General features: G+C 34.3%; 1 protein-coding gene across 1 annotated transcript in view; it reads right to left on the bottom strand.

Annotated features, from left to right (window-relative positions):
* The window catches only part of LOC140158977 (vasopressin V1a receptor-like), a 45,890-nt gene extending 27,390 nt beyond the window's left edge, over positions 1 to 18,500 (bottom strand). Inside the window, exon 1 of the mRNA XM_072182279.1 lies at positions 18,226 to 18,500. The gene's annotated coding sequence lies outside the window, so the exon portion shown is untranslated. The remainder of the gene's footprint in view (positions 1 to 18,225) is intronic.
* Positions 18,501 to 19,472: the final 972 nt, after the last annotated feature.

A 19,472-nucleotide genomic window follows, 5' to 3' on the forward strand; every position in this document is an offset into this window, starting at 1 on the left:
CGAAAGGTTGTTATTACCACCGATCACATCCACATTGTCTTAACATAACCAAATGCTTGCTATGATTTCGACACAATAAAGACGCAGACACTGTATGCAAATTAAGCAAGCACAACGAACACGGCAATGTAGGCAAATTTATGATTCAATAATACAATTACGATTTATTGCTTTCTCAAATGCATCGCTGAGTCTCAGCATAATGTTAAAAGCAAAGCAAATATCTGAAAACCCTATTTTTTCATACTCCTATACACTCTGTTACGCATATAACGCTATGTACTCTGAACACAAAAAGCACCTATATTTAAACACGCACCCTGCAGACAAACAGGGACGGTACTTAAGGCGACTTTTAACTATAACAGCCTTTTTGCCAATATCCGGCTATATTATTAGAACAGTATCGTTTTTTATGTAAAAGCGGTATATATATACACACATTTCTGAGAACCCACGCTAGGACAAAAAAGTGGTGAGATGCGTTTTCCTGGTATCTCTTAAGAACGGTAAGTTAAGAACTCAAAATAGCCTACATTTTATTTCATATCTTATATGGGTCTGACACATTGCGCTTACCCAAGCGTTTAAAGTGAGCTGACAGATGTAGTTTTCTTCCGATAACGTTAAACTAATACTGTCCTTCCAAATCAATCGAGTTACATTAGTCTGACAGATATTTACTGACAGATACAAAATATGTAAATATAAGGACAAGGTTATGTTTTAAAGAGCTTTAATAACTGAAAGTACATGTGTAAACCATTTTGATTTTGATATAAGATTGATTTTGATTGAGTACTACTGCTTAGCATAAAGATAAATCGAAGGCACGAATTTAAAAGCGTCTCTTTAAAAGCTAATAGAGACGTTATAAAACAGGGTTTTTTTTATTTCCCTTGCATGGTATGAAACGCTTCTTAGTTCTGTGTTGGAAGGTCGGGTTTTTTATTAACAGACGTGATGGATGAGATAATCTGGCATTGTAATGCTTGCTTCACAGAGTCAGTACGATGCCATGCGAATCGTAACATATACATAGTTCTGAGAATATTACGAAATATATATATATCTTCAGAGGAAAGGTCTACACCCAAGAAATGCTGTTATTACCACCGATCACACCCACATTGTCTTAACATAACCAACTGCTTGCTATGATTTCGACACAATAAAGACGCAGATACTGTACGCAAATTAAGCAAGCACAACGAACACGGTAATGTAGGTAAATTTATGATTCAATAATACAATTACGATTTATTGCTTTCTCAAATGCATTACTGCGTCTCAGCATAATGTTAAAAGCAAAGCAAAGATCTGAAAACCCTATCTTTCTAATACTCCTATACACTATGTTACGCATATAACGCTATGTACTCTGAAACACAAAAGCACCTATATTTAAACACGAACCCTGCAGACAAACAGGGACGGCACTTGGGGCGACTTTTAACTATAACAGCCTTTTTACCAATATCCGGCTATATTATTAGAACAGTATCGTTTTTTATGTAAAAGCGGTATATATATACACCTTTCTGAGAACCCACGCTAGGACAAAAAAATGGTGATGCGTTTTCCTGGTATCTCTTAAGAACGGTAAGTAAAGAATTAAAAAAGCATCTCGGGAATTTCTTAGAATGAACACATGGTTCTACTAAAATAACTGTGTATTAATTTTCACACGGATTATGCGTATTAAAAACTAAAAGTATTTACGAGTTGGCGCTCCAAGTTAACATATCGTCAGTATCTGTTTCAGGCATTATTGCATTATAAAGATCATCTGATAATTAAAAAGCATGTTTCGCTTCAATTACTTAAAAGATCTTTTTATATTACATTAATGATATGAGCTACCTAAAAACCCTGACCTCTTTCTTAACTTTCATATTGTGTATTCATTTCAATCATGTATATAGATTGGTAGGATTATTACAGCAAGGCAGTGAAAATAAGAGCAAGTATATAGGATTAGTCGCTACATCTATAAATGTGACTCGGTATAGAATATTTCAGTTCAAGATGACTGCATGTAATTTATTAATTACTTGGTTGCTACGGGTTTTCTAGTATTGACTCAAAATTGTGACCTTGCTATTAAATTGTTTAAGAAGAACCACCGTTTTATGTTAATATTCTAGATAAGTGCTTATGTTGATTCAGTGCTCAGCTATTACTTATGTGTGTTGTGGCTGTCTACTATGCTTAATTCTTTAACTAATTAAAATTAAAATATAATATAAACAACCCTAAATTTGCCTATATGTAGGAGATCTGCACATTTTTAAAAGTTGCATTTTGAGGAAATGTTTACGAATTCATAATATTGTCATAAAAGACACACATGCTTAACTTCGAGCTAAAGATTTCTGCTGGTAGAGTATACCTAATGTTGTTCTGATATACTTAAAATTCCCATTTCAAATTACATGATCAAAAGTGTTTATCAAATGTAAATTTTATAGTTCCGCGATCAGTGCACCTGGCTGGATTCATTGAAATTATGCCATAAAATACCACCATATACTTAGGATAAAAACAGTTAACTAGAGTGACCATAATATTGCAATACATAAAAATACAAAAAAATATAAAAAGTTATTTTTATGTTATTCACTGCGAAAGTGCAGACGTTAATTTTACACAACAAACTCAAATGTAGATTTCAATAACAAAAATAATGTTCGTTTCAAATAGTCTTACAGAAATTTTCAAACGCCGCTTTAAATACAACCGTAATGATAGTGGATGCTTCAACATGTCATGAATATCTATTGGTATAGTATCTATATCACAACTCTAATTGAGTGTTAAGAAAGATATACGTCTTTACATGAAAGGCAAGACTATGGCTTTATATATCCATAGATGTTAGCCTTCACTTACGAAAGTACTCAGTAAGTGACGATGCAAAGTTAGCTTTATCATCTTATGTGATAAAACGTTAGTGAACCACAAACATGTTAACTGTCTAACCATTCCTTTTTAGCAAAACCAATTCTGATACAGAATCTTCTCGGTACAAAAGGTTAGACCAATTTTCAAAACTCCAATTGTTTGTGCTATTTATTTCTTGAGAAATATTTTGTTTCAATTATTTTTTACAATAAAACTGTCATAATAATATCGCTATATATTTTGCGTGCATGTAGATTTCTTAAGTATCATGAGGACGTTTTGGTAGCAACATACAAATTGTGTTACCAAAGTTACATCAAATTTACCGTGATATGTTATTTTCTACATGGCCCACTTTGTGTTTTGAGTTGATTTTACTCAATATATGCGCAATTAACATTTTAGATCGGGTTAGAAGCATTTTACTCAGCACATTAGAATTCTCACCAGTTCAAACGTAGCTTTCAATAACAAAATATGTCTGTTGCAAATAGCCTGACAGCCTACAAGATTTTAGAAACGCCGTTCTAAATAAAACCGTAATGATAGTGGATGCATCAAGATGTCATGAATATCTATTGGTATAGTATCTATATCACAACTCTAATTGAGTGTTAAGAATGATATACGTCTTTACATGAAAGGCAAGTCTATCGCTCTATCCATACAACATTCGCCTACGATAGAAGTGACAGTGCAACATTAGCTTTATCATCGAGTGTGATAAAGCTTTAATGAACCACAAACGTTTAATCATTCCTTTTTACACATTTTAGCAAAACCAAGTTTGATGTAGCATCTTCGCGGTCCCTACGGTGAGACCGATCAACAAAACGATTACTTGTGCTATTTATTTCCATTTTTTCATTTTCCTAGCTGCCCTGCATATTAATATCTTTTAACTTGATCGATTTCTTGAGTGTAATATTATGCTCTAGATGACACTTGTAGGTGATAACACAAAATATGTAAAAACAAGTTTGGGCCTCACTCTTGAGTCTTGACCTGACATTTAAATCGGCAAGGATAATGCACACAGCCGTAAGCTACAATGTTTTCATCTGAAATTTACATTTTGAAGTCAACAGTTTCTTAAAGGCCATTTGAAATTTAATGTTTAATAAATTAAAATGCAAAACCTAAAGCAGCTAAGGTATCAAACACTCACCACAAACCTTACTCAAAACAATCGCATAACCCATGTTTATTTGCGTCATAGTAAATAAGTATCGGTTTTCAGATACAATCGAACCAATGATGAGTTATATTCCTGTTATAGCTTTAGAGGGAAGACTTGCGTGTAAAACATTAGTTGCAAATGCCAAGGGGAGGGGTATAACAGCTTTAGTCAGTAACAAAAAACTTGCAAATGGACTACTGGAATTGACCTATATGTAAAGTTGTTTATTGGGACCATGTGGGCCCGCAGTTATTACCGCCGCAATAGCTGCGACCAAGAAACAATCATTAGGGGCTGTGCGATAATTATGAGCCCTGGGGGAGGGTAAAATTGGGGGAGGGGGCAATACATTTTTGGCGAGCCGAAAGGGGGGGGGAAGCAATTTTGGCCAACCGAGAGGGGTGGGGTGGGGGGGCAAGCGATTTTTGGCACACATTCATGGGGCGCCTTTTAAATAAAACGCTCTAAAAAGGCTTAGGAAAACAGTACGGAAACGCTTTAATATGCAAATTTTCCTGTTCGCTACGCTCGCAACATATATCTAGACCATTTAAGGTTTTAAAATTGGGATCCCAAAAATTTGGCATGTTTAAGGGGGGGGGGCAAAGATTTTATGGCGGGCCGAGAGGAGGGGGCAAGCGATTTTGGCAGGCCGAGGGGGGGGGGCAAGCGATTTTTGGCGGGCCGTTCGGAAATTTTACCCCCCCCCCCGGGGGAAAATAATTATTGCACATCCCCTTACTAGATAGTCGAATAACATGCAGAACATCAGAAACATGTTTGTCATACAGGTGCGCAAAAGTACATGCCTGAGGTTGGACGACATAAAATACGAGAGCAATCCAATAATTGCAATACAGATTTAAAGTTTTATTTGTACAAGTTTTACTTAATACCCAAGCAAGGCCTTTGTATTCTCCATTTCTTCCGTTCGTCCAATTACCTCGTTAGCATCATGTTACAAGCTGTTAACACTAACATTTACATTTCTAAATATATTTGGTGGGCCTCATTCTCTACTCTCATAAATACTCTGGCAACTTTGCGTTACAAAACGACCCTTGGTTCCTACTTTGGCATCTTAACAAGACCCATTACGGTGCTTGAATTCCTATTCGGTCAGTACATAGCAATACAACACCTTGTCTATGCTAAATTGATGTAATACTAGATGCCTTAACTTACTACCATATTATAATGTGTACCATGATGTAACAACAACGTCGATGGTTGTTTTTAAAACAAACATGGGTCATTTGAGACAAAGGCGAACTTGTAAAATAAGCAAGAACAAAAATTTGTAAAAGGACTACCGGAATCACCCTTTGTAAAACTATTACTTGTTGAGTACAATGTACGAGTTTTTACCTCATCCACTAGCTACGATCAAAACAGGCGATAAAACCAATCACCACCCGAAACTATCGCAGCGTAAACATATCCCCCGTGGATTTGAGTCGGAGCAAAAAGTATCAGTTTTCTGATGTAATCAGGCCAATCATGTGTTTTATAGACCCAATCGAATATTAAAACTCAACCGGAACGGTGTAAGAATTGAAATGACAGACATTCTAAGTTCTAAATGACAGCAGAACAGGTCTCTAGTTCGATTCCACACCATTCATACATATCACCTGTTTTATTGTATTATCATGCGAATTTGGTCCGTGGTACCTTACGGACAGCAGAATCTTATGAGGGCGAGTGACGTACAACTGTATTCGATAGGGTCTATTACTGTTATTGCTTTAGATTTTCAAGAAGAAGACTCGCGTGTAAAAGATGGGTTATCAGTTGCAAACGACTTAAGCAATCACAAAAACATGGACTACTGGAATTGACCTCTATGTTTTTAATGCCGCAGTTCTTACCTCTGCAATAACTACGATCAAAAAGAAACGATAAAACCAATTACTACAGTAGATGAATAATACCAGTACGTATGGGGGCTTTAACATCAGAAATCACGACTTTTGTTATACAGGTGCCGAGGAGTAAAAATTATGCAATGCCTGCCTCAGGTTGTACGACATCGAGTAAAATACGAGATCAATCCGATAATCGCAATGAAGAATTTAGTTGTAGCAGCAGTTTCTTTTTGTACAAGTTTGACAACTTTCATAGTACCTAAAAAAGGCCTTTGTATTATTTCTTCTGTTGGTCCTTAAGTTAGAATCATGTTTCAAGTTATTAGCTTTTATATTTCTAAATCTATTAATTTGGTGGGCCGCACTATCTCTTATCATAAACACACTTGCAACTTTGCGTTACAAAACGACCCTTGGTTCCTACTTTGGCATCGTAACAAGACCCATTACGATGCTTGAATTCCTATTCGGTCAGAAGCATCGTAATGGGTCTTGTACATAGCAATACAACACCTTGTCTATGCCATCTCGATGTAATACTAGATGCATCTACTTACAAACATAACATAATGTACACTGTGATTAACATGTTCCGTATGTTCAGCTTGGATGCAAATACCGTAGACCTATTTCCAAATGTATACGAGTCATTTGACTCCGCCGACAACATGTATTTTGTAGCAGACATTGAACCACAGGCACTTGAAGTACAAATACTAATATCTTGCACTTAAAATATTTGATCAAAATATTGGACGTATACTGAGCTTAATGTACTGACTTACATCCGTACCCAATACGCATTATTTATGTTTATTTGAAAATATTTATTATGTCTGTGCACCTGCAACCGAACAAAATACCACCACATATTTCGTTTTCATCAACATATTGCCGTTCTTAATTGAAAAGTAGGTCATCCAATCAACCTTACAAATAAAACCACGATAGAAATATAAATACGACGACAACTTTTATTTTATCCTGATTAAAGGCACTGCAGATGATAAGAACGACCTTGAGGAAAATTAATCCTCTAGACACCGTTAATTAACAAACAACAACAACAATCATTTTATAACCAACAAAGGTTAAGACATGTTTGTTATTTTTGTGTGTGGAATGCAATGGACATAATTATTAGAAATGTTTTTAATTATAATAATAGATTTTATGGACAAATTGTCCTTAGAAGAACAATTTATATTTGTGCATATAAAGAACAGCAGGAGAAACTATTCACGGATTGATTAACGCCATTCGGAGTTACAGATTGTATTGACGTTTAATAGCACTGGCGCAGTTTTGCTATGAAAATGTCACAATCGTGACTCCAGTGACTAGGTTTTTATTGCAGAGTGGTAGACATGTTTTATGGGAATTGGTCATCCGAGAAAATGGTTATTGAAATCAAACAAAATGCAATCTCAAAATAAATCAGATGCAAGTTAATTGCTAAGACGAACTTATCCCGGGGAAAAATCACGCCTTTAAACATATCATATCAGTTTTATGATACAATATTTCTGCAAACACTACTCTATGTCACGATGTAATTTTTTCACGATCAATTTCTGACAAACACGGTCCATTTACGAGAATTTTTTAAATTTTCGTGAACTGATTTTATAGATTTTAAACGTTTAATTACACCAAGGGAACGCATATATCTGAAGTCCACTTTTAGAATTTCTCTGAAAAGGCTTATGTAGATAAATTCCAGTAAGTTAAAACCGTTCGGTTCTGTGTTGATTTTCATTTTGTTTCACGTGCTCAATTCATCACATTGTCTGCTCATTTACTTAACGGTATTAAGAGTATTCTAATATTTATCATCAAAATACATTACATTTCTTTCGGGTCGATTGGATTTCAACAATCGGTAATTATTGAGTGCATCAGAGAAAGATAACACCGTCACATCAGGCGCAAGTATGAATTATATGTGTAATTCTACAGTGTACCATCTCGACCTTAAGTGTTATTTTATATTATATTCCATATGGTGATAATACCATTACATGGACATTACTCGTATCGTTTACATCAATGCTAAAGCAATCTGTAGTCACATTATTCCAGACTCTGTAAGCTACAGGCATCAAATTTATATGATGCCGCTGATTGAGTATCAACCATCTGTGTAAATAGGTCTCCACTGTCCATAAACATAATTAAAAGTACCTCGCTAAAAAGTTTTTGAGGACGATGTAGTAGTCCGACGACCAGGACCTTTTTTCTTAGTTACCAGACTATGCTTAGCTCATACTATGATCAATATCTCACGTGGTGCAAGAAAGACAAATCGCGACCGCGCCGCCCGAAAAAGCTTTTTTCGGGTGCGGCGGTTAGTGGACTTTCGCAGTTAATAAATTACATTAGTCTGACAGATATTTACTGACAGATACAAAATATGTAAATATAAGGACAAGGTTATGTTTTAAAGAGCTTTAATAACTGAAAGTACATGTGTAAACCATTTTGATTTTGATATAAGATTGATTTTGATTGAGTACTACTGCTTAGCATAAAGATAAATCGAAGGCACGAATTTAAAAGCGTCTCTTTAAAAGCTAATAGAGACGTTATAAAACAGGGTTTTTTATTTCCCTTGCATGGTATGAAACGCTTCTTAGTTCTGTGTTGGAAGGTCGGGTTTTTTATTAACAGACGTGATGGATGAGATAATCTGGCATTGTAATGCTTGCTTCACAGAGTCAGTACGATGCCATGCGAATCGTAACATATACATAGTTCTGAGAATATTACGAAATATATATATATCTTCAGAGGAAAGGTCTACACCCAAGAAATGCTGTTATTACCACCGATCACACCCACATTGTCTTAACATAACCAACTGCTTGCTATGATTTCGACACAATAAAGACGCAGATACTGTACGCAAATTAAGCAAGCACAACGAACACGGTAATGTAGGTAAATTTATGATTCAATAATACAATTACGATTTATTGCTTTCTCAAATGCATTACTGCGTCTCAGCATAATGTTAAAAGCAAAGCAAAGATCTGAAAACCCTATCTTTCTAATACTCCTATACACTATGTTACGCATATAACGCTATGTACTCTGAAACACAAAAAGCACCTATATTTAAACACGAACCCTGCAGACAAACAGGGACGGCACTTGGGGCGACTTTTAACTATAACAGCCTTTTTACCAATATCCGGCTATATTATTAGAACAGTATCGTTTTTTATGTAAAAGCGGTATATATATACACCTTTCTGAGAACCCACGCTAGGACAAAAAAATGGTGAGATGCGTTTTCCTGGTATCTCTTAAGAACGGTAAGTAAAGAATTCAAAATGCATTTTTGGAATTTCTTAGAATGAACACATGGTTCTACTAAAATAACTGTGTATTAATTTTCACACGGATTATGCGTATTAAAAACTAAAAGTATTTACGAGTTGGCGCTCCAAGTTAACATATCGTCAGTATCTGTTTCAGGCATTATTGCATTATAAAGATCATCTGATAATTAAAAAGCATGTTTCGCTTCAATTACTTAAAAGATCTTTTTATATTACATTAATGATATGAGCTACCTAAAAACCCTGACCTCTTTCTTAACTTTCATATTGTGTATTCATTTCAATCATGTATATAGATTGGTAGGATTATTACAGCAAGGCAGTGAAAATAAGAGCAAGTATATACATTACGTTTGGGAATTGGAAAGAACCTTCTGATAAATCATGCATGACTCAATTACAAATCTCTACATCCCTTTCTTCTTGTCTATTGATATTTTGAATAGTGTTTATCTTTCCCTAATAGATAGCGCCCTGATCGATTCTTCCTGCATATCAATATGCTTCATTTACATTACATTACAGAGATCGGACACTAATCCCTACCATAACAAACCATGTATAGACTCTACATGCAAATACAGGTGATATAACAGGTCTATATTACAGGATTAGATTAGTAAACTATGATCTATTTGCAAGTATTATATTGATTGAGCAGGAAAGATTTGATACTATTTTTTTGTATAGTAGTCTAGTTGCCGGCGTGCGTTATTTCTTTCTGCAACCATAATGGGCCACAATGCGATAACACATAGTACATACATGTAATTAATAGGCCTATGAGGCTAGATATAACACGAGTTTATTACCATTATTATTTCCTCTTACTTAATAAATAAAAAGAAATCGATAGAATTAAAATTCTATAACGGTTTACCTGGGGTTCGAACCCACAACCTTTGTATCCATAGTCTAATGCCTACACGACTGTGCTATGATTCGTTGTGCCAGAAAGGTGTTTGTTTATGATACTTATTGATTACGGAATAAACTGCATACACACAATATTCGCTACTTGCACGGTTCCGCCATTATGCACTATGTGCGGGGAGAGCCTCGAACTGACAGCATACATGAATGGGAATTGAACTAGTCATAACGTTCTGTGTAAGGTTACATAATTCTTCCTTTCATGTATGCTGCCAGTTCGAGGCTCTCCCCGCACATAGTGCATAATGGCGGAACCGTGCAAGTAGCGAATACTATTACTAGTATAATAAATACGAATATAATCCTAACCCTAACCCTAATCCCTAACCCTAACCCTAACCCTTACCCTAACCCTAACCCTAACCCTAACCCTAACCCTAACCCTAACCCTAACCCTAACCCCTAACCCTAACCCCTAACCCTAACCATAAGACCCTAACCCTAAGACCCTAACCCTGACAATAATGAACCTTGCCTCGGACTATGCGGTTAGTGATATATTGCGGCCCATTATGGTTGCAGAAAGAAATTATTTATGTCCTCTTTTGCACAATTACTGTATTTTTGTGGGACCTGAATTTCAAATTTTATGATGATGACATAGACTCGCTTGCCAGTCCTATATACGCCGTACCTATGTATATTGAGGACTGGCTTACGCCATTTTGGATGTCAATGGGAAATACACACTTAACGATTTGCGCCGGTTAGAAACTTGAAAAAAAATCTTTAAAATTTCATCAATATATAAATGTGGTACCAACTGTATTGTGCTTGATAATTTAAGACTCGGTTGAAACAAAATTAAGGATCGAAAGCATTTAAGTGTCCAAAAGGCAAAATTATCGTCAAAGTTCTGCCGAAATCGGCACCCTTGCGAAGGGTTCAGAATTCGAATCGGGAACGAAAATATCCGATCTTTGCGATCAAAAACACAAAATTACAACTTTAAACATACTATTGGCAAAAGACATTATTACCAAACAATATAGAATAGAAAATTTGACATCATTTTCTCAAAATAATGAAAAAATTTGCTCACTAGACATCGAAAAAGTACGCAATCCAATTCCCGTTCAAACGCGTGGGAAACTGAAAGTGCATAATCGTGACTAATGATGACATGTATGATGCAAACTCATAGGTGTTGTGCGTTTGGCAAGTTGGGAGGGTGGGGGTTCAAAATGACCCCATAGGATTATAAAATTGCTCAAATACCTCTTTCAAATATATCAAATTATTTACATAAATAAACAAAAACAAATAAATAAATAAATAAATAAATAAATAAATAAATAAATAAATAAATAAATAAATAAATAAATAAACGAAAAAATTGAACAAATTTTAGCGTAGCATTAAAATCATAAATATAACCATTGCTGGCAGGAGGACTCGAACCAACGATATTGATATCAGCAGTCTGATGCTCTACCATTGAGCTAAATGACAGCATCTAGTGATGAGCGTCGAGTTTTTAGCTTATACAGTGTTTGTCTGTGATAATGTCGCCTCGTGAAAGAAAGAAATATAAAATCTCAATTTGTAATTTAAATTTATTTGATAATTTTCTAACCTATATTTTCTTTCGAGCAGGGACAAATATGTCCCCTTTTATCTAATTTGACCGCTATATAAGAATCTATTTCTTTTATTACTGATTTGATTCCGCGATTTGTTCCATTAAGCAATATCAAAGATTAATGTCACACATCTCACAACAGATATTTAGTTGGTCTAGTGGTCTTTCACAGTGCTGTTTAACCGGGAGGTACCGAGATCGATTCCCACCTCTGTCTGCAATTTTTTTAAAGACTGGGAAATAATAACCTGACATTCGCCGCTGATATTCGTACTTCAGTAGCGGAGTTATAACTTGTTAAACTTTGCTCCTTCCGTAAAAGGGTACATTATTTTGGCACTACATTATTTCTTTTTTTTTTTTTTCACATTGCTGGTATTAAATATCAAATGGTCATAATTTGCGGTCACTTCAAATCATCCCCAACTGAACTAGGTTCAGGAATTTCCTCTCATTGTTAACTGTTGGTTAACCCACCACTTGAGAATAAAGGACTATGATAGGTGCAACAGGATTACCTACGGGATTATCTCAAGGATATAATTCTGTTCTCCATCCTTTTCTTACATCTTCTCTGATAATGTGCTAGTGTCAATGGTTATTGTTAAAAGGCAATAAGGTGTGTAATTGCAATATTTCCTCTGAATAGGAAAGACTCTCTACATCGAGTTATGTATGCTGGTGGTTCGCAATACTGTTATTTAAGAGAAGGTATCTTCCAAATCCAAATTCAAATGTAGGATTAGTCGCTACATCTATAAATGTGACTCGGTATAGAATATTTCAGTTCAAGATGACTGCATGTAATTTATTAATTACTTGGTTGCTACGGGTTTTCTAGTATTGACTCAAAATTGTGACCTTGCTATTAAATTGTTTAAGAAGAACCACCGTTTTATGTTAATATTCTAGATAAGTGCTTATGTTGATTCAGTGCTCAGCTATTACTTATGTGTGTTGTGGCTGTCTACTATGCTTAATTCTTTAACTAATTAAAATTAAAATATAATATAAACAACCCTAAATTTGCCTATATGTAGGAGATCTGCACATTTTTAAAAGTTGCATTTTGAGGAAATGTTTACGAATTCATAATATTGTCATAAAAGACACACATGCTTAACTTCGAGCTAAAGATTTCTGCTGGTAGAGTATACCTAATGTTGTTCTGATATACTTAAAATTCCCATTTCAAATTACATGATCAAAAGTGTTTATCAAATGTAAATTTTATAGTTCCGCGATCAGTGCACCTGGCTGGATTCATTGAAATTATGCCATAAAATACCACCATATACTTAGGATAAAAACAGTTAACTAGAGTGACCATAATATTGCAATACATAAAAATACAAAAAAATATAAAAAGTTATTTTTATGTTATTCACTGCGAAAGTGCAGACGTTAATTTTACACAACAAACTCAAATGTAGATTTCAATAACAAAAATAATGTTCGTTTCAAATAGTCTTACAGAAATTTTCAAACGCCGCTTTAAATACAACCGTAATGATAGTGGATGCTTCAACATGTCATGAATATCTATTGGTATAGTATCTATATCACAACTCTAATTGAGTGTTAAGAAAGATATACGTCTTTACATGAAAGGCAAGACTATGGCTTTATATATCCATAGATGTTAGCCTTCACTTACGAAAGTACTCAGTAAGTGACGATGCAAAGTTAGCTTTATCATCTTATGTGATAAAACGTTAGTGAACCACAAACATGTTAACTGTCTAAGCATTCCTGTTTAGCAAAACCAATTCTGATACAGAATCTTCTCGTTACAAAAGGTTAGTCCAATTTTCAAAACTCCAATTGTTTGTGCTATTTATTTCTTGAGAAATATTTTGTTTCAATTATTTTTTACAATAAAACTGTCATAATAATATCGCTATATATTTTGCGTGCATGTAGATTTCTTAAGTATCATGAGGACGTTTTGGTAGCAACATACAAATTGTGTTACCAAAGTTACATCAAATTTACCGTGATATGTTATTTTCTACATGGCCCACTTTGTGTTTTGAGTTGATTTTACTCAATATATGCGCAATTAACATTTTAGATCGGGTTAGAAGCATTTTACTCAGCACATTAGAATTCTCACCAGTTCAAACGTAGCTTTCAATAACAAAATATGTCTGTTGCAAATAGCCTGGCAGCCTACAAGATTTTAGAAACGCTGTTCTAAATAAAACCGTAATGATAGTGGATGCATCAAGATGTCATGAATATCTATTGGTATAGTATCTATATCACAATTCTAATTGAGTGTTAAGAAAGATATACGTCTTTACATGAAAGGCAAGTCTATCGCTCTATCCATACAAGTTAACATTCGCCTACGACGGTGCAAAATTAGCTTTATCATCGAGTGTGATAAAACATTAATGAACCACGAACGTTTAATCATTCCTTTTTACACACATTGCAGCAAAGCCAAGTTTGACGTTACATATTCACGGTCCCTACGGTGAGACCCGTCAACAAAACGATTACTTGTGCTATTTATTTCCAGTAAATCTTTCCTTTAAATTATTTTTACAATAATAATGCCACAATTATTGTTCTCGTTATATATTTTTCTTACATGTACATGTTAAATTTCCTAAGTGTCGTGACGTTCTTGGTGGCAACGTACAAAGTGTGTCACAAACGTTGCGGCAAATTTACCGTAGTATATCATTTTCTGCATGGCCCACTTTGTGTGCGATGAGTTGATTCTACTCAATAGATACGCAATATATATATATCAATTTGAGTATGAGGCATTGCGTAAATGTTGATATTTTATATGGTGTAAGACTAAGAAGTATTGTGAAAGTTGTCCTGTTTAAAAAGCAGTTCCTTTCGACTGAATCATTTTTGGGACATATTGTAAGACGTTTTTTGCTGCTTACGTTGGTATCACTGAATAGAGGATATCCATGACCTTAACAGAGTTCAAAAGGTATTAGACAAATTAGAGTATTACAAATTGCCTCAGTTAGACCGTGGGATGATTATTCTGGTGTATTGTACAGGTAAGAAAATGAATTAGTAGCGTTGAAGTTGTTATACATTTCCCGGAAGGTTTGGAGAGATGTCCAGCCAGATAAACCAATTACGTCGTCAGGAGCCTCCTGCCCGGAGGCTTCTTTTTTTCTCTTTTGGAAGTCATCCTTAAGGAAGTGATATTTAATATAATCGCTCAGAAGGCTAATTTAATGAGTCCATGCATTTTACAATTTTATTTTAATCGGGAAAACACCTTGTGTCTAATATCAGTAAATGAAACGGTAAGATTATAGTGGCAAATATTTAAAGTGTAATACAGTTTCAACGTTAGCACTATCTCTTAAGGGATCTGGAATGAGCGTTTTGAGCGTTTCGACAGTAGTTTTTGTGGGACATGAGAGCACATCAGACATATCGAATTGCATTCTGAATACGGAGAATATCTTTCCGAAATCAAATTTTTTGAAATTCACGATATAATACAAATTTTATGACAAATTATTAAAATTTGATATTTTTCACATTTTTGATATATAACAGTCCTCGAAGTAAATTTTATAAATATAGTGATATATTCTTAAAGTGTATGTAGCTGGGGTGAAAAGCCGACGATGAATTGAAAATTTTGAACTTTCATATTGAAAATATGGATTTTTTCCCCAAAAAGACCTAATTTTTTTTTGGTGTTTTTGGGAAAAATCCATATCTTCAATACGAAAGGTCAAAATTTTCAATCATTAGATTTATAAAGTTTACTTCGAGTACTGTTAAATATCAAAAATATCAATTTTTACTCATTTGCCATAAAATGTGTATTACATTGCGAATTTCAAAAAATCAAAATTATTTGATATCAGAAGGACATTCTTCGTATTCAGAATGCAATTCGATATATCTGATGTGCTCTAATGTCCCACAATAAATACTGTCCAAACGTTCATACCCCATCCCTTAAAGAAAGAGAAAGGCATAAAAGAAATAGTAAATTGCCAGAATAATATGAACATGCATGAATAATTTATATTGGCTGTGGGTTTGCAGCATGATACAACATGTTAAAATTAAAAAGAGGGACTAGGTTAAAAACCTACCACAGTATGTGAAAATGTACTAATATGATTATATATGAGCGCGTGTTAACGTTTGGGTTCGGAGAACGATTTTAATAAAACCTCGGTAAGTCAAGTTTAATGGTGTTATTCCCCTTTAGCGGTAGGTTGTGCAAGTGATGCGTGAGTAATGTGGTTAACACTATGGAGTCGATATACAAACATACAGAACAACCTTGTGTTAATATGTCTCAAATGGGCCATTTCCCCTTCACCATTGATACTATAAATACAATATTTTCAATATTATTGTTATATGGAACTTTTCGCAATATTTTATATCACAATTTTTATTGCCTTTTTAACACAGAGTCAACCTAACTATTTCATAAATTGCGTAAATGATATTATTAACTGTCTTCAATATTGACTGTTAATATTATTTTTTTGCGAATCATTGCTAATTTAATGTAACGTTTCAAATCCATACAAGGCTTTTAAGGATAGCTAATATATATCAAGTAAAAGGTTTGATACAATAAAATGGATGCATTTTTTTGCTCTCGTTAGATTTACTCGTTTCCTTTGTCAAATTAGTTGAAGACAGTGTTTTAAAACAAAACAAATCAGCAATAACATTTTCAAACAAATATCTACTCAATATTTTGGTAGCTTTTGTCGCTCAGAAAATAAATGAAAAAGGTCACAACGATGTCTGAAAATAATTTTATCATTTAATAAACACTTTCAAGTCATGACATAATTTGATTTTATTCAATCTTGCAAGGACAAACTAAATAATATAACAATATCGTCCAGGTAGATAATATTGAATAAAATCACACCGAGCTTTATAACACGTCAAAAATTGTCTTAACCTTTAACGAATCAATTTCTCACAAATGCATCTGATTTTAAATGCTATGCCAAGTAATGTATACATTTTACTTTGCAATGACAATATTTACAGGAGCGTATAGACACTCGGTTAGAACGTTTTCTTCTTAGAGTCGGTATTGATGGAATTAAAATACTTCTGATCTGCTCGAGTGTTTTCATTTTGGATATAATATGGTAATAAAACTTATCTTATCTACAGCTTGCTGATACTCAAATAACAAAGTTGAAGGTTTCCATTACATTGTCTAAGATGATGTTCAAAATTTTACATTAAACAATGACGGTTGTATTGCGTTACGATACTGAATCCTTTTGTTTTTACATACGCTTTGAGACGCATTTTACGTTCTGCGTGTCCAGGACAAAATAAATAATACTCTTTATGACAGTTATTGTAATTGAGCCGTCAGTCAAATATACTCATTTCAATATTTTATTCGAAAAAATCTAAATGAATTGTTCCCTGAAATGGCATCACAGTTTTAAGGTCAATAGCTTATATCGGCTGGATCAACCTGTTAGTTTTCATTTTATGGGTCTTATTTCAAAAAGCACGTATATAATTGAATAATAGATACATTTGTTACGTGAAGTGAATTCTTATGTTTCTATAAAGAAATCTTTGTTGTTCGAGTTTCTGGATATACCACTCTGTCCACTTTTTATGCTCTAAAGTTACTTGACACTGCAATTTTCAACCCAATCCTAAGTCGGACAGCACGAAGACATCAGTAATTCCCGATTAAATTGTCATTAAGTTACGAATTTATCTTCTCAATTTCACTATTTTTCGGATGCACCACCTTTACTGGCATACATCATATATTCCTTGAGCTTGTTTATTGTAATTCCATTGTTGAAGCCCATTGAGAGACTTAATATCGCTGTGGTTTATACTCTAACTGGTAACATTTTGTTTTAAATCGATATAATATGATGGTGCTAATTACCACTTCCAATGCTTTAATGTTGCAAAGAGTCCTATTTTCACCTGTTCTGTATGTAATGTGATGTATTGTATACGTTTACTCTCCGGGGTTTACTTTTTACTGAATTCAATTATTATGATAGATTGATGTAAATTTCGTTTTGAAATAGTACTTATGAAATTATGGATATCGTGTACATTTGCAGTTGTCAAATTGGATGTCTTGAACACTTTGACTGTACCAATGATGATATACTAAGATATCTATAATGATCACGATACCAAGACGACGACACTGATCGACGACGAAAATGACGATGATGATAAAAGATAATGATGTGATGAAAAATTGATGTTATTTTTTATTGACGAGAAAGCGATAATAATGCGATGAAGATGTTGTGCATTAACAACAATACAAAGTTGAGATATTACCGCGTGTATATTCTATTTGGTTTTCTTAAAACACGTACAAGTTGGTGCTACCAGCAACCTATAGCTGATTATGTAACTTTTGAAATAGAATCCTACCTTTTTCTGGAAAAAATATTCCGCAAGAGATCTCGAAGACAGTTTAATAGATATTAACCAGTGATATAATCCTTTATTGCTATCTATGCCATATTCAATAAGACCATACACAAAAGGTACTGCTCGTCTTGCTTCTTATATAGGTATATCATAGCCGAGTACCGGTGTTAGCATATTTCTGCGGGAAGTCCAAAGGCAGCCTATCTCAGCGATTCCTACGTTTATATTCAGACCACTGATCGAATCATTACTTCCAGTGAGCTCGACTGGTAACAACCACGCCATCAATGTTAATACACTTTGATTGACACTTGTAGTCACGCAGTATTGATGTATTGAGCATGCGTCGACAAAAGTGAAATGTGAAGTGTGGATACTCGGAATACGCCACATGCGGCCAGCTGGTGATATTTACATAACCATCTAAAACATTTCTCCTTTGGAAGACAATTTTTGTATCGTTCACAAATTGTTTAGTATTCCCTTTGCACTATGATCATTAGACTTTACTTTTTGATTTCTTGTTGTATTGTGATTTGCGGACATATAATGATTTGCCATGCATATACCATTTTATACATTGAGGAAATTCATAAATTGAATGAGTACAACTCACTTAATAGTAATCACCTGTCAATTATAAAGAATGTTTTATTGTGATATTTTTCGGTAAATACTGCTTTTTACTTTCAATCACCCCAGAATCAGCTGGGTCGAATAATAATTGTAAGTTGACTAGTAATGATCTCATATATCTGATTTTACGTAGTATGGCTTCAATGATGAGATTACTAATAACGAATTAGAGGTTAGCCAATGACGAATAAAGATCATCATGAAATAATTGTTTGCTATTAAGCGACACGAGCATATGGTGCGGAACGTGAGGTCCAAGGTGGTCACTCAATCCCCCCTTCTTAATGTTAACTTGCCCTTTCTGTAACATGATATCTGCCTGACACGTAACAATTGGAAGAAACTGTTATACTATTCAAGGCATCATTTGACGTTATTATGATAGATAGTTCAATTGTAATGATAGTTAAGAAGCAAGGGAAATTTAATCCTGTGCAGTCTTGGCTGAAAAAGTATTCTTTGTCTTTTCTGAGATGTATAATTCTCGAGTTATAAGCAAAATGGTCGAAATGTGGCCTTCCCTGATTGGTGGGAAAGGGTGAGATATTGGGGTGAGAGTAATGTTTAGACTTGACACTAAAGAAAGCACCATTTCATGACTCTAAAAATAA

This window comes from Amphiura filiformis, chromosome 8 (assembly GCF_039555335.1).
Source record: "Amphiura filiformis chromosome 8, Afil_fr2py, whole genome shotgun sequence".
Classification (NCBI taxonomy): Eukaryota; Metazoa; Echinodermata; class Ophiuroidea; order Amphilepidida; family Amphiuridae; genus Amphiura; species Amphiura filiformis.